The sequence below is a fragment of the Carlito syrichta genome, unplaced genomic scaffold, assembly GCF_000164805.1.
Source record: "Carlito syrichta isolate Samal-C Ts95f unplaced genomic scaffold, Tarsius_syrichta-2.0.1 Scaffold305884, whole genome shotgun sequence".
Taxonomy (NCBI): domain Eukaryota; kingdom Metazoa; phylum Chordata; class Mammalia; order Primates; family Tarsiidae; genus Carlito; species Carlito syrichta.
The window spans coordinates 98,271-122,526 of NW_007249980.1; the positions used below are offsets into that span (position 1 = coordinate 98,271).

The window sequence follows — 24,256 nt, forward strand, 5'->3', positions numbered from 1 at the left end:
TATTTTTGAGTTGGATTCTCACTCTGTCACCCAGGCTGGAGTGCAGTGGCATGATCATGGCTCACTGCAGCCTTGACCTCTTAGGCCCAGGCCATATTTCTGCCTCACTCTCCTAGCTAGCTGGGAATATTGGTGCACACAACTCCCACCATTAGCTGTTTTTTTTGTAGAGATTGGGTCTTACTATGTTGCCCAGGCTGATCTCAAATTCTTGGGCTCAAGAAATCCTCCTGCCTCAGTCTCCCGAAGTGCTGGGGTTACAGGTATGAGCTACTGTGCCTGGGTGAGCCACCTTTTTTAAAAAGTAAAAATTAATTTGGTCTCTATATGTTGTCAAATCTTAGAGAAACAAAGATCTTATTTTACTTCTTAAAAAATGATTTTCTCAGCCATAGTTTTAATCGAAGCAGTTTGTTATAAATGGTGTAATTTATTGCAAGTTCTGCCACTCATAAAATAAATGTGTCATCAGTTAAGTATTTAAAAAACAACCAACCAACCAACAATTTCCACTTTTCCTCTTCTATGGGGTAGATTTTTTTAACCAAATTAATCCTATTATTATTTTGCATCTTTTTAGGATTAATGGGCTGAATTCACCCCATACAATTGGATAAAGATGATTTAGAGACAGGCTCCATCACTCATAAGCAGACCCTGAACATTTACCATAATACTATAAGAAAGGGATTGGCAATAGTAGGACTCTGCCAGGGAAGGTGGGGAGGCAGGAGACATAACATCCATAAACGTGCCTGATTTCAAACTAGGGGAAGTGGGTACCATAAAGGAAGCCCAAACTTTACCTGTACAATGACCACTTATATACTTAATCCTAAATTGTGCATCACATCTTTAAAAAAAATTAAAAAAAAAAAAAAAGAAATAGGTGATGGCAAACTAAATACACTAAAACTATTCTTTTTCTAAAAAATAAGAATTAAAACTGTTTGGTATACTATAATAACTGATCAGTTTTACATTGTTGGCTAATTATAACTAGCTGATTTTTAATCTATAGACTAAAATCAAAGTAAACAAATAAAGCCGTATGTTAAAAAAAAAAGAGATAGACTGCAATTCACACATGTATTACTACCGCTAAACTTTTAGAATTCTGCTTCCAGTTTCAATTTCATGCATATTTTAATTTGTTTTACTTCCAGTCTTGACTATATAAAGAGTGTAGTTTAAATTTTTTAGTTAATTATGTCAGTATGACCAATGTATTGTGATCTTACAATAGAAAGTGTTAACAACTCAATTGACTGCCACTAAAGATATTTTTTTGAAATGCTATACTATTTTTGTTTCTGTATTTTAGATACATCAGTAATGTTTAATATTGTAGTAAGCAGAGCAATATCTCCGCATTAGAATAAACTATGCTGACAATTTTCAACAAAAATAGCTTTTTCCTCCCAGAGCTGAGATTATACAAGTCTCTTTCAGTTTCCCTCTCAAAATGTAATTTGAAAAGGAAACACATGTAATTTGAAAAGGAAACAAGCTCATGAGGCTTATGAAAAAGTTTAATTTTTCATACTTTATGTCAACAACCCTAAATAAGCAAAATGACCCACACCACAATCTTCATCCTAATCACAAAATTCAGAGCCATTAATCACAAAAAGGATTTGGAGAGAAGTCCCATGGGTTTTCTCATGAAGTCATTTTAAATTTTTTCCTGGAAGAATTAAGAGTCTTAACAGCATTTTTGAGCTTGAGATAACTAGGAAATGACAAGGAAAGATAAAGAAAAGCCAAGATTTGAAGAATAAAGAAGAAATGTGAGACCCCTTCAAAAAAGACATGCAAATGTCCAAAAAAAAGAAAACAGTCACCACTCTGAATTGTGAACAACCTGCCCACAGACCAACCAACTACTGCATCATCTAGTTATTTCTCAAGATTGCAACTTATTGACTCGTTTTTTTGTTCTCTCATTTTTTTTCTGTACATACTTTTCACAACTCAGAGTAGTTATGCTTGGCATTCCACTTTCTAACAATGGGTCAGCAAAAAAAAAAAAAAAAAAAAAAAAAAAAAAAAAAAAGGGTGTCCTCTGCTTTGTGGCTTGCATTATTTCTCCAGCAGTGGGGACACACGAGCACACGAGTCCTTTGGGGGTCCCCTTTACCTTCATCAGCAATTCCCACCCTCACCTGCATACTTTTGTCATTTGCCTGGACACACCCACTCTACCTTCACTGGTCACCATACATGGTGACTGCGATTTCTACATCAAAATTGGGCAGGACCCCCTGAACTCTTGTTCCTTTAACCCAATTACCTTAATGTTGCTCTCCTCCACACCTCCTCAGCAAGCCTCTGCCCACATCATGATCAGTAAGACATTATCCCTGAAACACTGACCAACCACTCCACTCTCCAATGCCAGCTACTTTCATGCAGTCCACCCACTCTTTGCTACCACATTCAGAATTTTCTGAGTGTAGTGAGAACTTTCTCAAAATGACCTTTATACTGTCTCCTTACTCCTTCCTGCCCTCACTTCCTGACTCAGTACAGATCCTGAGTGTCCCTGAAAACCCCTCTGGAATCCTAACATTGGCCAGGTAGGTTTTGCATCTCAAGAGAAATATTTGGCCCTACACTAGCGAGAAGCAGTACTTTGCAACTTGGTTACTGGGCAGGAGGAAGCCAGCAGGTCATTGTGACAAGTGGGGCTTCAGGTGGCCACGGTGCCAGATGCAGATGGGTCTCAGCTAACAGGTCAACAAGTGGCTGCAGCATCACACAGACATTGAAAATGAACCACACAGAAGACTCACCTGCATGCAGACTACTTATGCGCCTAATCCTAACTTGTATCTCACATCTTTATAATAAAACACTATTATAAAGGAAAAAAAAAAAGGCCGGGCGCAGTGACGCAAGTCTGTAATTCCAGCACTTTGGGAGGCCAAAGCGAGAGGATGGCCTGAGTCCAGGGGGTTGAGACCAGCCTGGGCATCTTGGTGAGACCTCGTCTCTACAATATATCGAAACATTAACCAGGGGTAACCCCCTCGGGTCCCCTCCCGCTCTGGGAGCTTTTCTGTCCTCTCAATAAATCCTGCTTTAAAAAAAATTAGTCAGGTGTGGTAGTGCACGCCTATAGTTCCAGCTACTTGGAAGCTGAGGCGGAAGGATCGCCTGAGCTGACCAGGTCAGTGCTGGAGTGGCTGTGAGCGTGCCACAGCACTCCAGCCTGGGCAACAGAGTGAGACTCTGACTCAAAAAATAAAACAATAAAAATAAAGAGAAAAAAAAAGACTCTCCAAGTGCTCTAGGTTGACTTAGTATGGCAACTTTGCTGTGAATAATGAAGGGATCAATTTGAGAAAGAAAGAACTATCAGAAAGTCTTCAAAAGAAAAAAAATGACTTGAAAAATTAAGGTGAAAAGTATTTGTAATACTTAAAAGAAAAGCTCCACAGCATTACAATTCCATCAAAACTTTATAACCAATATCTAGTGACATCAATGTTATAATTTATTTTCATTATGATATTAGAGAAAAGGGTACATGTAAGTTACCTTAAAAGTCAAATGGGGGTTGGGCTCAGTGGTTCAGCCTGTCATCCCAGCACTTTGGGAGGCCAAGATGAGTGGATTAAACCTGTATCAGTAGGAGCAATTAATTATATGAAATCCTGCTTTAGATTCTATGGCAGATAACACAGATGGCGAGTGTGGTATTCTAATATGAACACTTATTGTAACTTCAACATTAATTGGTTATTTCAAATAGCTAGTTTCAAAAAGTTTTACAAACACTCTTTTCATAAAACATTCAGTAAAGCTTTCTTAAATCTTTCCCGTAAACTATCTTTCCCTGAATTATTTATCGAGAAGATAAGCAAACAAACTCACAATCTTTACTTTTAAAAAATAATACCCTTAAGTACTGAAATGCTCATTTCCAGTGGAAAAATTCATTTGAATTTTTTTTTTTTTTTTGAGTTGGAGTCTCACTCCATCGCCCAGGCCAGAGTGCAGTGGCATGCTCATGGCCAACCTAGTGACAACCTGCTGGCTCCGGCGATCCTTCCATCTCAGTCTTCCAAGTAACCAGAACTATAGGTGTGCACTACCACGCCCAGCTCATTTTTTAGTTACTGTAGAGACAAGGTATCGCCAAGTTGCCTGGGTTGTTCTTGAACCCGTGGGCTCAGACAATCCACTCGTCTTGGCCTCCCAAAGTGCTAGGATGACAGGCTGAACCACCAAGCACGGCCCCCATTTTACTTTTAAGGTACACTTATGTGTACCCTTTTCTCTAATATCATAATGAAAATAAATTATAACATTGATGTCACTAGATATTGGTTATAAAGTTTTGATGGAATTGCAATGCTGTGGAGCTTTTCTTTTAAGTATTACAAATACTTTTCACCTTCAACAGACTTGAATAAACAGTAAGCTCCCATATACACTAGTGTTTTCCTTGCACCATCTATCACACTTATCATACTCTTGACCTCATCGATAGGTATTTTCTCATCACCATAGAGCAACAGATTCTAATTTACCATTTTTTAATGTAGTCAAGCAAGGAAGAAGTTCTACAGGATGTATTGTTTTGTGTTTAGTTTTCTGTTAACTCACTTTAAAATTCAGGCTCAGCAAGATTAAAATGCATACACCTGAGAGTCTGCAAAGCATTTACACACCCACTAAATCTTAAATTAAGATGCCATCTTACTTAAGTTGAAAATGTATTCAAATAAAAAACAGAACAATATTTTTTTTCTGGGATAACACTCAAAATAATATGCTTAATGTATTCAGGAATAGATTGTATCAGTCTCAGAACATTAATGTTATAAGGATTATACACAGATTTAATGTGAGATACAGTAAATTATCTTAGCGGGAAGAGTCAGAAGTGGTTATTAATAGTAGTTTAATGCTTTTAAGTTTTTCCCCCAAAAAATCATATTTGCACTAAAAATTACACTTGTTTGATGGGTTCATAGAGTTATAAAGAACCTTAGATGTATTGTAATGAATAGTTTTCACATAGAGTAATGTGAAGAGAATGTTTAAAAGCTTATGGCATTTGAAGATTATAGTGCAAGACTGGTAAATAAAGAGTGGGTGAGATGAACTTCAATTAATTGCTGTCAGATGTAATGTTCTTTTAAAGCTAAATACAGTAAAGTTTTGATACCTAGAATTTAGTGGGAAGATGAAGGTTGCCACCTAACTGCATATATTCATGATTTCCACAGTGCCTCTAGATGACTTTAGTAGTAGTTATTGTGTAACTGCTTATTTTTTGTTCAGTCAAGATATTCATTTAAGCATCAGAAACTGAAAGTTCTGGAAGATTAGAGTAGAAAAACGAATTCTTGTGATTAGGAGGTACAGAGAAGTAAGGGTGATGATGAGGTCTAACTAGTCTACTTGAAGACTAATTTTAAAAGAGTAATTTCAAAGGTAAAGTACCCAGAGACTTCATAAATGCTGTCTAAAACGCATCTAAAATCCACTCTCCTCTCTTGAGCATAGAGTTGGACATTTTCAAGGTTTCCTACAATTAGATGTTATCCTGTGTCTGGGTCCTCTCAAAGAAATATTAAGGAAGTGGATGAAAACACACAGCTCTACCGCCTTGAAAGAAATCTTGCATGCTGGTGTCTCCATCCTATTTCTCCTGCCAGCTAAGGTGTGGTGTGTCTACATACCCTTGAAAATCATATGTTTAAACAGATAGCATAGCAAGAACAAATCTTGAAATGTTGAAAAAGAAATAAGACTTTATAGTTCTAGCCTTTGCATTTGGGGACTTTTATCATAATAACAGTTTAGAACATCCTAATAGAACCAACAATTAAAGTTGACTTCAGAAACAGTCTACATCTTTTAGGAATCACCTAAAAGTTATAAAAATCACCATCCATATGACCCACAATCCCCCTAATGAGAATACACCTAGAGGAACTCAAATCACTCTATGAAAAAGATACTTGCACATGCATGTTTATTGTAGCATATTCACAATAGCAAAAACATGGAACCAACTGTATCGCCCATCAAAAGAGGACTGGATTAAAAAAAGAGGTATATATACATGATGGACTATTATGCAGCCATAAAGGAGGACAAAATTATGAACTTTGCAGCAACTTGAATGGATCTAGAGTCTATAATACTCAGTGATCTGTCACAGAAGAAAAGAACTGAGTACCACATGTAGTCACTCAAGCGGACCTTGAACAATTATCATAATGCTTTAAGGAACGGATTGGCAGTAGTGGGAAACTGCCAGGGGAGGGAGGATGTAATTGGCAATAGTGGGAAACTGCTGTGGTGGGGCACACCTCATCAATAAGGGTACCTGCATAATGAACATTTGTATACCTAACCCTGATTTGCACACCATATCTTTAAAATTAAAAAATAAATTAATAAAAGTAAGAAGAAGTAAAATTCTTAAAATAAATAAAAAAGAAAGTCTACAATAAATCACTTTGGGTTTTGTTTAAAACTATCTACTTATGCAGAAAGGAAGTGATCTTTCAGCTCTTGAAAGTGTGTGCATGTGTTTGGCAAATAGTTACTCCAAGTCAATATGAAATCTTCCTAAATGGGTCTTCCAGGCCTCTGGTGGCCCTACCAAATGGCCCTCCAAACAACAGTCTGAGTGAGACTTCCAGAATGATTTACCACTAATAGTAAAATAAATCCCAAAATTACTTAACATGAACTGCAAAGCCTTGTCCAGGTCTCCATCTTCTGCTGCCCCTCATCCTGTCACACTGATGCTGTTTGACTTTGAACTGGCCTAACCTCTTCCCGTTCTAAGACCTCCTTGAACTGTATTTTCTTTCCTCCTTCTTTGTCTAGTCTATGCTCACCAACTCCCACTCTCACCTAAAATATCAGTTTCTTTGCAGCCTTTTCCTCTTCTCCCAGACTAGCTGATGTCACCCAGACTTTTCCAGTGGACCCCCAGAAGAGTGGCAGGTTAGGTATGTGTGCAGTTATTTAATATTGACCTTTCTCACTTGCACTTGAAGATCTGTGAAAGCAATGACTATGTTTGCCTTGTAATTTTCTACACCTCAAATGTCAATGACAGACCCTGGATACACTGGATCCCTCAAAAGTCCTCTTTAAAACAAACATCTGAAGCACAGTCTGTAGCCTTGTGAGGATCATCCCTTTGCTCTCTGGGAAACCACAGGCATCAACTACTTTCTAGAAGGTTGGAGTCTGAGACTATAAAGACCCTGTCCCACTGACCATTTTCTCAGCTCCAGAGTGAGTATGTTTCAACCCAAACTATACAGGGAGCAGATCTTCCTTCTTTCTTTTGGGGCAACTCTTTACAGTATCTTCATGACTGTACAGGCTTTAGGGCAAAGGGAGAGGGATGGCTGCCTGGTTCACACTCTCCCTGCTGATCTAAGGAACTCGAGAGCTTGCAGTTAGGGTAGATATTTTGTTTTATTCTTCTTTATTCTTTCACAATATTCCCATTATGTTTTGCCCACATCCTAAGCTTATTGTGTATATGAGAAAATGACAACAAAAAGAATCTTCTATGAAATTTTGACTTTCAGTATCTTACCCTTTGAGGGACACGGAAAGGGATCCTGGGTCAGACCCAAAACATGGGAGAAAATGACTACTAAACTGAAAAACTCTTTCTCAGGCTGATTGGGGATGGGGAGGAGTGAGATGGAAAATATAAGAAGATAATAGTCCCTGGGGATCTAAAACTTGGGGGGTTAGTCAGGAAAAGACAATGTGCTCAACAAAGACAGACTCTGTCTCCTCCCAGTCTCAGAAGTCAATGCCCATTCCTAAGCCAAGGGGCTATACTAGGCATATTTTTCTAGTATCTGGAGAGTCTCTTCTCAATGGAGACCAGTGGGAGGCCATTACACAGACTATTAGGAGTAAAACCTGAAACTTTTCTCAGATTCCCTCCTGGGATTGGGCAGTGTCGCAAGATACTGAGTGGTGGAGGTGCCAGAGGTGAAGTTGAGCCAAACTGGTCCTAGTTTGAGTCAGAATTCCTTATATACCTGTAAACATTTCCAACTGGACCTGGCAACCAGGATGCAGATCTTCAGCAGAGGGCTCTTTTTTAATGTTTTTATTTTATTATTATAAAGATGTGGGGTACAATTAACAAAGAACAGAGTGCCATATGTTCTCACTCATAAGCCACCTTGAGCAGAGGGCTCTTCTTACCGGAATCCAGCTATTTCTTCCAACTTGTGCTTCATGGATTCTCATAGATTACTTGGGAAAAGATTCATGTTCTTTTTCTTCTATGTCTGTGACACTATTTGAATTGTGTGTGCTATTTGCATTAAAATTGTATGAGCCACTGAACAGGTAAATTGAAAAGAGAAAGAGAATTTCTCCAAAAGTGATGAAGTAGTAATTGTGTTGGGGAACATATACATTTTCAAGATTGTTCCTGAAAAATTTCTTCGCTGAACACCAGGATTTATCAGCTCACATCCTTTTGAGTTCTGAGCTAACTCATGAAAAAAATATATTGGAACTATATGAGATAACACACCCACCTATTGCAATGAAAGGGGTGTGTATCTTCTAGGAGGTATCCATCTGCCTTCACTGTGTGCTTAAGCTCATTGCTCATGCCTCTAAAAACACACACCATTCCTTGTTGTGTATTCAATACCTCCCATTGCCCTAATTTTCCCCTTTAACAGTTTCTTGTAATTCTTACAGCTAAACTGCACAAAAGAACTGTCTGTACCTTCTGCTTCCATTTCTGCACTTTTTCTTCCATCTTTAATTCATTGCAGTCTGGCTTCTGTCCCTTTTCCCAGTGGAACCGTACCTTCTAATCAAGACCACTTGTGACCACGTGTCATCAAATCCTGTGGACATTTTTCTACTTTGCCACTTATTGATTCTCGTCCATGGATTCTGTGGCACCACCCTTTCTTGGTTTCACATCTGCCTTCTGCATCTCTTGATCAGTATCCTTTGAGAGAGATCGTGTTTCTAAATGTTTTGACACTGACCTTTATTCTTCTGTCCCTACATTCTTTCCTTGTCTAATCTTGGCAACTCTCTAACGTAGAGTCCCACTCGAGTGTCAAGATTTTGCAAATGTCCATCCTCATATAGATCAAAACGCGAAGTTTCATAATATTCCCTTCTCTGTTGCTCATCTCCATTCAAACTCAACTGTTTGGCACACATCTCATCATTTCCCCTCATCACCACCACCTTCACTCTCCACCTCCATCAAGAATCTCAATTATCTTCCTACCTTATTCCAGCAACTTTGTTTGTTCAGGGTAGAGGCCTGACACATTCTTTCATCATTGGGCTCATCATTCATCTCAGGTTCTGCCATACGGCACAACTTCACCAAGAGACTTCTCGGTAGATGTGCTGGCAAGAGCACTCCTGTGTTGCTCAGTGCACACCTGGCAGCTATATGCACTAGTATTCTCCTTCTCTTTCATCACCCACATTCAAACTGTCACCACATATGTATAACTTTGCTTCTGGAATATCTCTTGCATATATCCTTTTTTTTCATTCACTTTTTAGTAGAGTGTGTGACAATTTTTTTCCTGGATTTTGGGTCCAGCGGCTTACCTTGTCTCCAGGCTCTTGTGCTACCCCTCTAGAATCTGTAGTCAGAGTGACTTTATAAACTTGGTTCTGTTACTTAAACTCTTGGATAGCATCTCATTACCCTGTAGTTCATAAGCAAACCACCTAGCTCTCACATCCTTCAGGTCCAGACTCTCCTCCCGTACTCTCACCACTCTTCCTCCAGGGTTGGGATTTGCTAACCTTCTTCACTTGTCCTAAGGGTACCAGGCTATCTTTCTCCTGCAGGCCTTTGTTACATCCTCTACCAGAAACAGAATCCACCCCACCCACATCCTTCATCCCTGGTGTAGGTATCAGCTTGAACATCCCTTTATTGGAGACTCTGTCTCTGACCCCCAGGTCAGGCAGGCCTGCCCTGCTTCTATTCCTCAGTGCCCTGTACTCTCCCCATGATGACATTATGGACTAATGGCAATTACAGGTTTCCTTGTCTCCCAGGAAGATGGGGATATCTTGTTCACAAGCATATTCCCAGCATCCGCACAACCTTTGGAACATAGCAGGTACTGAGCAAATTGCTGCTGTTGACTGTGTATGTTCTATCCTTTTCTTAGAGTCTCAATTATACGTAATTTAAAAACCACACAAACTTAAAACTCTGTGTCTTTTGGAATACTATGATCATTGAGACACAAGTTAGATATTTAATTGTTTCCTCTCAACTTGATCCTGAAAAGAAAAATGAGCTTCTAAAGAGTAAATAAAAATAAAAAGTCTCAAATTTAAAAAACATTATGTTTAACAACTTCCAGACTTAAATCTATACTAAAAATAAGTGTTTTTGCTCAAGAAGATAATTTTGTGACAACTTTTCTGAGGAAAATAAAGTGGTTCCTCGTTTTACTCAGAATTGCTTCTCATTGAAGTCCTTGAGATTTAATTTTCATGTGGGGTAAGGAAGAACTAGATTAACAGAAAAAAAAGATTCACCTTTTAATAACTTGGCAAATTTTAGCATATTTTTACTATAGACTATTTAATAGTACAAAGACCTAACAATGGAGAAACACATGGCATATTATTTCATTATTGTATTCTTGGTTTTGTTTTGTTCTATTCTGTTTTTCTGTCCCAGGGGAATAGTTTATAATTTTCTATCATTTATTTTTCTCACTTCCCTTTTGCATTCTTGCTGAATATATGTTCTAAGGAGAAATATATTCCTAGCTTAAAATGTAATGAAACACCTCTTGAATGCAAATGCATTATTAGAAACTCTTGGATATTTATTTTGACATGTAAATGTTTGAACCGGAGCCAACAAATTATTCCCTGAAATAACAAAACAGTTGATAATGTTTGGATGCTTTATTTGATTTCTGACATTATTTTATCTCCTACATTTTGATGAGAATTTTTTTATGGACTTTCAGGCTATAGAAAGCTTTTGGCTCAGAATCTTCTGGTTGCAGATTTCTCAGGGAAGACAACAGATTTGTGGAAAGTAGGGGCAGTCATCAGCTGTGTGTGTCAATAGAACAGATAGTTTTAAGAAGCATCGTAGAGCCTATTCTTCCTCTTTCAGAGATGCTCTATCAATTCTAACAGAAAAGTCACAGATGACACAACTGGAAAGCTTAAGAAACTATGGAAAACGTTACATAAATTACTATTTTGCATTGAGTGGAATTTATGTCCTAGACATTGTGCAATAAAGGTAAAATGAAAGTCACATACACACATGAAATTTTAAATTTTTTAAGGAAAATAACATTTTTGTGTACATAAAAAGATGGCATTAATTTTAGCATTATTTATTCAGCATTATATATCAAAATTTTCTCATTTCAATATATAATAAATTAAGAATTATAAATAAGCTTGTGGGTAGTAGATTGTGTATTGGAGAACACAGATCTAGACATTTAGAAAAAGGGTGATGGTTGGGGCTGGAGCAGCCAGAAAAAGTCTTCAGGGAGAAAGAGAATTTTAAACTTGCAGTTGATTAGACTGGTAAGAAAAGTGTGCAGTATATGTTTGGAGAATGATTTGGAGTCAGAATTGCTTTGCCATCTTTATGGAAAAATAATTGACTAATTAAAGTAGTGCATATTTAAGAGATACAACTTAACCTATAAATGTTGAGCTTTTAAAAGAGATGTCTGGGTCAGGCGCAAGGGCTCATGCCTATAATCCCAGCACTTTGGGAGGCCAAGGTGAGAGGACCGCCTGAGCCCACGGGTTCAAGACCTGCCTGGGCAACTTGGGAAAATCTCATCTCTACAATAAATAAAAAAAAAATTAGTCAGGTATGGTGGCACGTGCTTGTAGCTCCAGCTATGTGGAAGGATCGCCTGAGTCCTGCAGGTTGAGGCTGTGGTGGCCATGAGTATGCCGCTGTACTCCAGCCTGGGGAACAGAGTGAGACTCAAACTCAAAAAATAAAAATAAAAAATAAAAGAAATGTTTAATACTTAAGAATTGAAATCAATACATCAAAGAGGTGACTTCTCCCCCCATTTTTTAAATTTTTTTGTCAATTTTGTGAAAGATTGGTCAGTCAAAATACCTTGTTACTAGGAGAAGTATTTGGCTACTGGTAGAGTCATCTGGGAAAAAAATTGGGGTTGTGGATTTTGACCTTATATTTCTCAAACCATTGAAACAATCCTGCCAAGAAAAATAAAATCAACAGAAATCATGCAATGACATATGATAGAAGACTTACCCTAAAGCCAATCAGGCAAAAAATACCTATGATACTGGGCTTTTCTGCTACTAGCACAATTTATAAATTATTCACTTTCTTCTCTATATTCTGCATAGCAACATGCCATTGGTGTCCTCACGGAAGTGAGAAGGAATAATAAAATTCCACTTTGCTACATGCCAGGAAGTCAAACTTTTTGTTCTCTTTTGTGTCAAAAAGTGCGCTCATGGAATTCCACATAAGCCAATGTTCACATTCAATTTATCCTCAATTTTAGGGGAAAATGTGAGTCACAACAATGTCTCATGTATCCCACTGTGTATTTACAATGGAATTAGATTTCCCAAGCAGGAAAACAAGACCTTTAACTCTCAGATACTGAATTGGATTAATATTACCAATACCTTAGTAGATTATCCTCCAATACTAGTTCTTATTTCCTATTAAGTATAATTTACTTTTAAACCAAAACTTTGCTTTAAACTAAAAGGAGAAATAAAGTCAATTGAATCTCTGTGAAAACAGATGGTTCCTGAGATTTAAAAACTACCAAAACAATCCTTAGCAAAAGAAACAAAGTGGGAAGTATCACACTCCCAGACTTTAAACTTTATGATAAAGCTACAGTTATCAAAACATCCTGGTATTGGTACCAGAACAGGCATATGGACCAATAGAACAAGATAGAGATCCCAGAAGCAAAAACTCCATTTCTCAATCAACTCATCTTTGACAAAGACTCCACCAACAACCACTGGGGAGAGGAGAACTTATTCAGTAAATGGTGCTGGGAAAACTGGTTGACCACATGCAGAAGATTGAAACAGGACCCTTACCTATCACCATACACAAAAGTCAACTCTAAATGGATCAAAGACCTAAACGTAAAACCTCAAACTATAAGAATCTTAGAAAATGCAGGAAACACCCTTACAGAACTTGGAGTAGGCAACCAATTCCTGAATAAAACTCCACGTGTTCATGCTATCAGAGATAAGATAGACAAGTGGGACCTGATTAAACTGAAAAGCTTCTGCAAAGCAAAAGAAGCTATCAAGAGAGCAGAGAGACAGCCTACAGAATGGGAAAAAAATATGCCAACTGTATATCTGACAGAGGCCTAACATCCAGGATTAACAAGTAACTTAAAAGTGATAAAAGAAAAAAACAAAACAAAACAAAAACAAAAAACAGACGGTCACATTAAAAAGTGAACAAAAGACATAAATAGACACTTCTCAAAAGAAGATATATGGGCAACCAACAGACACATGAAAAAGTGCTCAGCCACATTAATCATCAGAGAAATGTAAATCAAGACTACATTGAGATACCATCTAACCCCAGTAAGAACAACAACAGATGCTGGAGAGGATGTGGAGAAAAGGGAACACTTCTACACTGCTGGTAGGAATGCAAACTAGTTCAACCTCTATGGAAAACAGTGTGGCAATTTCTAAAATAACTAGATATTGACCTTCCATATGACCCAGCAATCTCCCTACTGGAAATATACCCAGAGGAACTCAAAACATTCTACAAAAAAAGATACCTGCACATTCATGTTTATTGATGCATTATTCGCAATAACAAAAATATGGAACCAAATGTGCTGCCCATCAGAACTGGACTGGATAAAAAAAAAGTGGTACATATACACAATGGAATATTACACAGCTATAAAAAAAGGACAAACATATGGCCTTTGCAGCAAATTGGGTGGATTTAGAGTCAATAATACTCAGTAATCTATCGCAGAAACAAAGAACAGAGTACCACATGTTGTCACACATAAGTGAACCTTGACCATTTACCATTATACTATAAGAAAGGAATCGGCAATAGCGGGAACCTGTTGCAGTGGAGGTGGGGGACACAACATCAATAAGGGTACCTGATCTCAAACCAGGCCCAAACTTTACTTGTACAATGTCCACTTATAAATCTCATCCTGAATTGTACCACACACCTTTAAAATAAAATATATCAACCAGGCTCGGTGGCTCAACGTGTAATCCCAGTGCTTTAGGAGGCTGAGTTGAGTGAATTGCCTGAACCCGCAGGTTCGAGACCTGAATGGGCAACTTGGCAAGACCTCATCTCTACAATAAATCTAAAAATTAGCTGGGCGTGGTAGTGCACGCCTGTAGTTCCAGCTACTTGGAAGGCTGAGGTGGAAGGATCACTGGAGCCTAGCAGGTCGAGGCTGTGGCAGCCGGGAGTGGCCACTGCTCTCCAGTCTGGGTGAAAGAGTGAGACTCCAACTCAAAAAAATAAAATAAAAAATATAAAAAAAAATAAATGATATAAATCTTCAAAAAATATATAAATATAAAAACTACCAGAAATTTTAATGGTGTACAGAAGCAGTGACACATCTACAGATTGCACACTAAAAATTATTTAGTTGTCAAATGAATATGGCCTAAAGTGTTGAAATAACTTTCAGCCAGTAGGGTCATTCTGGTGACTGAGGGTGCTGTGCAAATCAGGATACAATTCAGCTACAAATAACTGAGATTTTTCTTAATCTAAGGGGGGTATGTAGGGAGGCGAGTTCTTTTTAACTACCATGTGGGGCAGAGGGAAAAAAATTAGATAGAGATCCTCACTCTGGGGAAGTAGATGGATTTTTTTTTAACAGTTAGGCTGCCACCTTTGTCCTAACCATGAGATGAACCAGCATCTTCAGCCTCTAAGCCAGCACACACTCAGCTCCCCCTGGGGGCACAGTCACTCACATTTCTGCATACTCACACCTGGACTCAGAGAGCAGGTGTCCTGTGCAGTGTCAAGAATAAAGCTTTTCTGTTAAATCTGCTAGTAGCCCACTCTTCACTTAAAGGACTGAAACTTAATGGAACATCAAATACTTTTCAAGCTGCAATTGCTCTATGAAGTAACTCTTCTACTCAAATGGTTATTCCAAACTACATAAGATAGTGGACAATTGAAATGAAGTTATCTTCATCCATATTATTATTATCATGATTAAACTTTATTAGTAATATTTTTAGAGACACGGCCTTGCTCTGTTGCCCAGGCTATAGTTCAGGGAACTGATCCTAGCTCACTGCAACCTGGAATTTATAGGCTCAAGTGCTTCTCCCACCTCAGCCTCCTGAGTAGTGGGGATGTATTATTATTATTATTATTATTATTATTCCAACATCTTCAAAGCAGGCAGTCCACATATGATGCACCTGGGGGCAGTTCCAGACACATTCCTTGGCAAAAGTCACTGCCCTCTAGCTTTATCTTTGTCTTTCTTCCCAACTGCTATACATTCTGAATCTAAGGGCTCTTTGAAACATAAACTGCACTGAATGAATTCAACCGAGAGTCCACACACCACACTTGGCAGAGTGGGCCTTTGTGTGTGGCAAGTCTCTGGTGTTAGCGAGTCTAATTTGTATGAGTGGAACCCAATTTGAGAAAATAATCATCTATGTGATTCTTCTCCCTACGACCATGAGGTGAGGTGGGAACTCCCTACGACCCAGGCAAGAGGTGGGAACTACCACTCACCCAGGCTCAGCTCCAGGTAGTGTCCATCCAGGTGATGCTGGAAGATCTCAGAGGGGACCCAGGCAGGCAGAATGGGACTTCTCCTGCCTGAAAACACCTGCAGATTTAGAGGGAAGTTTGGAGAGGATGTGAGTTGGATCTAAATAAACTAGGCTTCAACCACCCTGGGGTTGACATCTTGGAAGCTCCTTTAAGATCAAAGCTCTAGGATAAAGAACCCATGTCCACATCAAGGCAAGTGGTTGGGGAAGAAGACAAGCCTCCACTGAAACATCCTCTTGCAGCTGCAGACAGAATGATGGCTTCATAAAGTTCCCAGGTTTTCAGAAGGGCGAGGGGGTTAGAAGAGAGAGGCGGAGTGTGCCTGGCCCTCAGTGGGGGTGATGAAGGTAGCCTTGGAAACAAGCCGATTTGAGAGGATAGCGGCCACCGTCTTAATAAATTGCAATTTCAGGGATCCTGACAAGGGCCAAGGCAACTCCTGAGGCAGTTTGGTCAAGTCCAGCGCTGAAAAGATGGGTCACCAAGCAAGAGGCCAGCAGAGGCCAAAGTGGAGCATGATGGGAAGTGGGTGTTCCCAACTCAGCTTCTGTATAGGAAATTATGTTGTAAATTCCAGGGACTGTTACTATGTGATTGCTTCCCATTCTCCAGCAATTCTCAAATTTTAATGTGCACAGGAGTCACCTGGGGATCTTATTGAACACAGAGATTGACTCAGTTCATTGGCCTAAGTGTGGGTTTTTCCACCAATCACCTATGTGACACCCATACTGCTGGCCTGAGGACTTTGCTGTGAGTATCATGTATTTGGCACTTTACCCCTCAGGGCAGGAAACGCCTCTCCCACATCTGGTCTGTGCTGGAATCTTCAGTACGAGGTTTCTTGGGGAAGCCCACACTAAGCAACTCTGGCAGAGAGCAAATTCTTTCTCGTGTTGAGTTGAGGCATACAACTCCTGCCTTGCAGTCTTGCCCATACAGCTGATGTAGAGAGATGCCCATGTTTCTTCAGAGGCTGTGAGAAGGTAAGCAGAGCATCCTGTGGCTGAACTTGTTGACCTGGGAGCTCCTGCAGGCATCATTAAATTCTTCCCACCAACTTGAGGAAGCCCAAGAGCTGTGTTCCCTGTGGGCAGTTGGACTGGGCATTCTGCCTAGATTGAGGCCTCCCATAAAATGAAGGTTTCTTGATCTGCTGAAGACTGGATAAGATTCTGTCCAGAAAGGACAGTCATCCAATCCTTATCTTCATCAACCACTGGAATGTGAGGTTGGGGTGAGTTCTGAGCATCCTCCTTTCCAATCAGCTCATTTAAAGATGGAGACACTGAGGCCTCTGGAGACTTAGTAGATTTCTCTGAACTCACATGTTGAGTTTGGAGTTGCACCAAGACCAGTGTCCTACTATGGAGCTCCTTTTCCTTCATAACACACAATCTGGTACACTAAAGTTATACTAAAGTTGATGCCATACTCTGGATTGGGTAAGATGCCCTTTAGGTCATCTTAGAAACCCTAAAACATTAAAAAAAAAATAAATTACAATGCAAGGACAAACCTGATTCTTGCAAAACGATATGTACTTTGTACATAGCTTAGGGATCAAACAAAACAAAAACAAACAAAAAACAAAACAGATGTGTCAAGAAATGAAGTAAATTGCCACAGACTGATCAAAGTAAGAACTATGACTATTACAGATTGAAAGTTTGTGGACCCTCTCCTCAAATTCACATGTGGAAATCTACTCTCCATTGTCATGGTATCTGATGGTGAAGACTTTGGGGTGATTAGGTCTTGAGGGTGGAGCCCTCATGAGTGGGATCAATGCCCTTATAAGAAGAGGACAAAGAGGCAGCTCAGTCTCTGTCTGCTACATGAGGATAAAAGGAGAAGGCAGCCATCTGCAAATTGGAAGAGGGCCCTCACTAGAACGTGACCATGCTGGACCCTGATCTTAGATTTCTAGCTTCCCAACTGGGAGATATAAATGTTTGCTATTTTAGCCACTCAGTCTATTGTATTTTGTTACAGCAGCTAGAGTTGACTAAGACCTGGCTGAAAAAGACTCCAAGCATCATACTAGCCAACCTCCTCCTCTACTTAGAGCCAACACTCCTCATAAGGCAACTGGCAATCAACAGCCCTCTCCCACCCACTCCACACTTGCTGAAACAAATAGAACCACCTGATCACATCCAGATGGGGCAGCTCTGAAGAGACCTAATACTCTTCTTGAGAAATTCATCAACCAGAAGGGTGATGTGCAGTAGTTAGAGAACCTGTTCTATCGCCACAGTGCTCACCTGCATGGGTAAGTGTCATCAGTACTGATGAGAAAAATCTTCAGGAAAAAGTCAAGACTTGACCTAGATCACAGAAGGAGTGAGCTCACTGCAGTCATGAAACTCTGAGCCTAGAAGCACCAATTTCACAACTCAGACAGTTTCTTTATTCCCAGAACCATATGCTCATTTCTTAGCTGAACTATCCTGTGAGTGGTTGTCAAGGACTAAGATTTGTTAAATTTGTTTATTTTTGCTTTTCTCTCAGCTCAAAATTAGAAACATATGTTTGTCTCCTCTGCATATGAGGAGTTCAGCTTGAACTGTTTTCCTCATTTTATTCAGAGCAGATCAATCAAAACAGTTATCATTTCAAAACTGGTCTGTGAAAAATATGACATGCACAACTTATTTTATTAATTGTGTTTCTTTACAAACTAGCAAATAAACTCAATTAATTGAAATATGGCCACGCATCACAGTACCATAATGAGTTATACCTTCAGACAGGAGATGCTAATGGCATCATGAAGTTTGTGGAGGCAACATGAAAAGAAATACCAGAGCCATCAAGTCCCAGAGTTCGTGTCTGAAGTAGAGTCTACTAATGGAATTCAGGACTTTTCATCTTTTGGGTTTCTGTCTTTAATGGCACCAGAGTTGCAGCTGAGAAGAATTACCATCTGAAGACAGCTCCCAGGATGCTCCACAGAAGTCTGGAGAAGCTGACACAAATTTGTTCCTGGTCAGCCTTTGGGCATTGAGTGTGGTGCCAGGTACTTGTCTGCAGGGGTGAAAGATCACCAGCAGTGCAGGCAATTGGAAACGTTCAGATGTCATTCTGGGGCATTTATGAAGGCAGATGGCCACAACCTGGTCCAAAATTAGTGCTGTAGGTTGAGAGTTTTGTATAAAGAAGCCTGGAACTTATGTGACAAAAAGTAGTTAACACTGCATTGTATTACAGGAGCTGAGAAGAAAAGAAGGGCAAGTTTATTATCTATGAAGTACTAAGCTCACTTCTGTGCATACTTGTCTCTCTGTCTCTGTTTTTCTCTGCCTCTGTATTCTGTCCCTCTCTCTCTCTCTCCACATATATTTATATATATTTATACATGCACATAATTTATTATTTTGTTTTCATATAAATCTTAAGAGATACACACTTAAATAACAATTTTATCCAGAAATGGAGGCTTAGAGTATAGTTAGAGCTCATGCAAGCTTCTACAGATATTCAGTGGTAGAGTGAGAATTAAATCTACCTAACTCTTTATGTCTCTCTATCTATAAACCATCTATTTATATCTTTGTCTCTATATATCACTTATTCACCATCATTTGTCTTATTTTCCAACCTAGTCTGGCAGGGATCAAGCACTTCATGAGTTGTGTTTACTAAGCCTCACTCTAACCACCCACCACCATGTCAATGTTCATTCTACTACATCCATGTGCTTTGCTAGAAGTCTACTTTGCCTGTTTTTGCCCCAGAATTTTCATTCTAATGCAAGATTTTCCATCTAGGCCTGGGAGATGATGGGGCTGACATAATCTTTCTCTAGAAAAGTAAAGGTCTGTATACATAAATTCTTGTTGAATTCAGCTGACCTTGACCTTAAAGGAGCAGAACTACTGAGAATGATGAGCTACAGAAGAAAAACATAATAAAGAAGTATGTTATGGATAGGTTATGAAAGGTCAATGGACCACAGAAGAATGTATAACAGAGCAGTCACCCATCTGCATAAATGAATTTCTATCTATGGTTAGTGTTGCTCTGAGTCTTGGAGAGGCAGAGATGAGTGAGGAAGGGTGTAGAGATTGTTATAACACCTACTTTCAAAACTATATTGCCTCTGACTCACGCACTGTGCACACACTTAATGAATTGAGCATGTACCTTGTGTTGGGCATTATTCTGGATGTTGCTGAAAGCATAAGAAGCACCTTTGCTGCCTTCTAGAAACTTCCATTCTTGTGGTCCTTGTGGCTGGCCCTTTCAGCACAGCCAGTCCTCCTCTGCACCACACCTGTGAACCCATAAATGCCAACATATAACCACAGAGAACACAAAAACTGTGGCAATGAGGTTCATGAGATTGGGTAAGTTCTCCCAATAAAATGCCTCTCGTAGAGCTTGTAACTTTGTCCTGATGGACAACAAATAAAACAGAGCTATGACGGCACCCTCAAATTCAGTGCCTCTGCCCGTGTTAATGGTAGTGGGACTAAACTTCCAGACAATGGCCTCACAGATGTTGGCAGCAATAAAGAGGGAAATCCCAGACCCCAGGCCGTAACCCTTCTGTAGCAGCTCATCTAACAGCAGCACAATCAAACCAGCAACAAACAACTGAATAATGATAAGGAGACCAGCACCCATTTCCCCCAGTTACCTGTACATGCTTATCATGACATACACAATGGCTTGCCCAATGGTAATGATCATGCCAAATATTTTCTGGGCTCTACTGAATAAAGTTCTATCTTTGGGTGTATCGCCAACTTCAATGATCTTGGCTCCAGCTAACAACTGCATAATCAAACCAGATGTTACAATTGGGGAAATTACCCCAGTTCCATTAAAGTTCCTCTGCTGGATGCGAGAATGATTCTCATTCAGTAGAAGGGATCTGCAGAATCTGACGATATGATTCCAAATAGTGGTATCTGACAACATACTAAGAAAATTAAGAGCATTATCGCGGTTCACAGTAACTTCTCTCTAAACTGAATTTTCCTTTAAGGTTTCTGAATTTCTGGGAGAACTGCACAGAAACGTTTGATAACTTCTAAAAATTTGATGCCCATGGCAGCGACGGGGGAGGCCTGGCGGGGCGCAGAGACCTTGGCACTGCCTTTGCTCAGCTCCCACGACTCGGGCCTCGACGCTCGCTGCCCCCCAGCTGCTTCTTGATCTGAGGTTCTTCACTTTCACATTAATATCAATAATTAAAACTGTAGCAGCTTTCTACATGCCAAGATTTTCACACAAATTATCTCACAGCAACCCTGTTAGATTTGTAGTGTTTACTGTCTTCGTTTTGTAGATGAAGAAACGGATGCTCAGAAGTATCTAGCATTTTTTTCAAGCACAGTGATTAAGCATGTGAAGTGTGGGTCTTACCTGCCTAGGTCTAAGTGCAGCCCTATCACTGATTACTACAAGAATTTGAGAAGATTCCTTATTTTTTCCTCACCTCAGATTCTTTATTTGTAAAATGGTCATAATGTTGACAAATATTTCAATGACCTGGCATAAAAATTAAGTAAGTTCGTACATGTAAAACCGTGTCTTACATTATCTACTTTTATTGGGTTGAACGGTGTATCTCTCAAAAAAGGTATATTCAGTTCTATCCCCTACAATTTCTGGAAGTAACTTTAGAAAGAGGTATTTTGTAGATATAATTAAGATCATCCAGGATTTGTGATAGGCCTAAATCCAGAGAAGAAGGCTTTGTGAAGATGGAGCCAGAGATTGGAAAGATGCTTCTACAAGTCAAGGAATGCCAAGGATTGCCAGGAGGCCTGGAGCATGTTCTGCCTTAGAGCCTCCAGAAGGAATCAACTTGCTGACACCTTGACTGCAGACTTGAAGTCCCAGATCTGTGAGTGAATATATTGTCTTTAACCACCATATTTGTGGAAATGTATTATGGTCATCCCAGGACAGTAATGCAGTAATTAACACCCAGATCCACATATGTATTTTTAAAGTTACAAGGGGAGACTGCCTAGAAAACGGAATTTATTTATAAAAAATTGTGAATTTATTCTTACATGTTTAAACTTCGGTTCCCTTCAAACTACTCTCCATTTGATGCCAATACATCTAACAAGACGCTTTTTTCACTGCTCAAAATGGTTTTCGACCTCATCAATTCTGATGTCTTTTGGTGCTTCTGCCATTTTTTGTTTCACCTCTTCTGCATTGGCAAAGCCTTTCCCTTTGAGGAATTTTTTTCATCCAAGAAAATAAAAAAAACATCATTCAGGATAGAGAGAATGGGCCATGGAGGTCATGCTGGTTTTGGTCAAAAATTGATGAACACCCAGCGCAAGGTGGGCAGGTTGTTTGCATAAATCACCCATCATGAAATGGGCAAACACAACGAAGGAATCTCAAAATTAAATTAAATTAAATTAAATTAAATTAAATTAAATTAAATGCACTGAAGCTGAAGGCAGCTCCTCACAATAACACTAGCAGGGATATTGATGTGCTGACGGATTCCTAGAACACTTACCTAACAGGGGACGCCTGTACTACAAGAGGCCCACCCTCCAAAAGATAATTCTGGTTTTTTTGTCCCCCCCCCAAAAAAAAGTATATAGCAAGTGTGACACCTTGAGGGCCCAGCCTCAGTCTTATGTATTTCAATTCCTTATCACCAGGTCTTGGTTCTCACTGATTCCTGTTATTGCTTCTGCACTTTAAATTCCATCCCTCCCCTTGACCCCTCTGTGTTGACCTTCACACTCCTTCCTGTACCTAACAGAGGTTGGCTTCCCACCTGATGCTCTATTCTCCATTTACCCTTGCTTCAGATTTTCCCCATGAACTTAAAGTGAAAGTCACACCTTTGCTAGAGCCACCTCCTTGCAAAATCTCCCACAGTGTCAGTTCTTCACCTCCTCTTCCTCCTCCTTACCAAGGCAGGGTATTCAGCTATTTATAACCTATTGAGTTGCAAGGTGTACGTTTAATGCACGATTACTGAGTAGTTCAAGCAGTGAATAAATGGAAGCTAAACTGAAAATAATGTAGAGCATAAGCAGCATATGCACCATTTCCTACAGAGATCAGAGAGCACATAATGGAGAAAGAGAAACGTTAAGATACACAGTGAGAAGCAGAAGCCTTAAAAGTCCAGGAACTGCCTCAGTGCCCAAGGCAAGATAAGTGACAGAGAAGGAACAAGTTGTCTAAGACAGAAGAGCCAGATCGAGTGGGGGAGGGGTCTTTCTAAGCAGAGGGTTCTCACAGAATATAGATCCAAATGGAAATAAAAAGCCTATTTTCCTTTAATGTTTAAGTTTATAAAATATCGACATCTAGCATTCTTCTGTCGATCTATTTCAAGTCACTACATAAAATATGAAAAATAATTTAAAGAAAAAGTTTCACATATTGTATATTTTTTAAAAAATCAATGTTTGCAAAGTTTAAATATTTTATAAAAGTATTTTTCGCTGACTTGTCAATGTGTGAAACACGCAAAGCATTAAAAAGAATTAGTTCTCTTGAAATTCCCACTCATGATAAAGAAGGCAGTTACAAATAATCCTTACTTAAAAACTGGTCTCACTCTTTGGCTTAGCTATTCAATACACAGAGCAGTTGAGGAGGTAAGCGAGTGTGAATAGCCCTTACCAGTTTTTCCAAGTGCAACTTGGACTCCTGACCAAGGAGAGAATGTAATAAATGTTAACAGAAGTTATTTTGGCAAAAACATATCATGTGCATGGATCTACCAAAACAATGAAGAGCCCTGGAAATGGTAACCACATGCATAAATATAACATCATTTAAAAATGTTACTTACATGTATCCAACAGATGATGGATTGTTTAAACAAAAAGCAGTAAAATATTGAATAGAGTTTATAATGGCTGTAAAATTAAAATGTGTAACAACAATGGCATAAACAACAATGGCATAAAGCCAGGAGAAAAGAAATATAGGCATACTGTTATGAGCTTTTTACATTATCTGAAGTGGCAATATATCACCGGAAACGAGTCATAATATATACAACTAAATGTCCTAAAACAACTATTAAAATAAACAAAGGAAACAGAAAGGAGGAAAAAGACAAATAGTAGATGGGGCAAGCAAAAAACAAATATAAGATGACAGACTTAAACTTAACTATAGTAATCATTATATTACATGTAAACAGTCTAGAAACTGAGATTAAAGGGAAAATAGGGAAATTGAATGAAAAAGTAAGACCCAGTGATATGCTACTTGCAACAAATTAAAAACAAAATGATGGATGATTTTTTTAAAAAGTAGACCATGCTAAAATAAGCCAAAATACAGCTGGAATGACTATACTTATTTCAGATTAAGAGATCTGAGAGATGAGAATATTACCAAGAATAAAGGAAGGTTGATTCCTAATGACAGCATCTACACTCCATCACACAG

General features: G+C 39.0%; 1 pseudogene; it reads right to left on the reverse strand.

Annotated features, from left to right (window-relative positions):
• Positions 1-20,098: 20,098 nt before the first annotated feature.
• Positions 20,099-20,910, reverse strand: LOC103265214 (annotated as a pseudogene).
• Between the last annotated feature and the right edge of the window lie 3,346 nt (positions 20,911-24,256).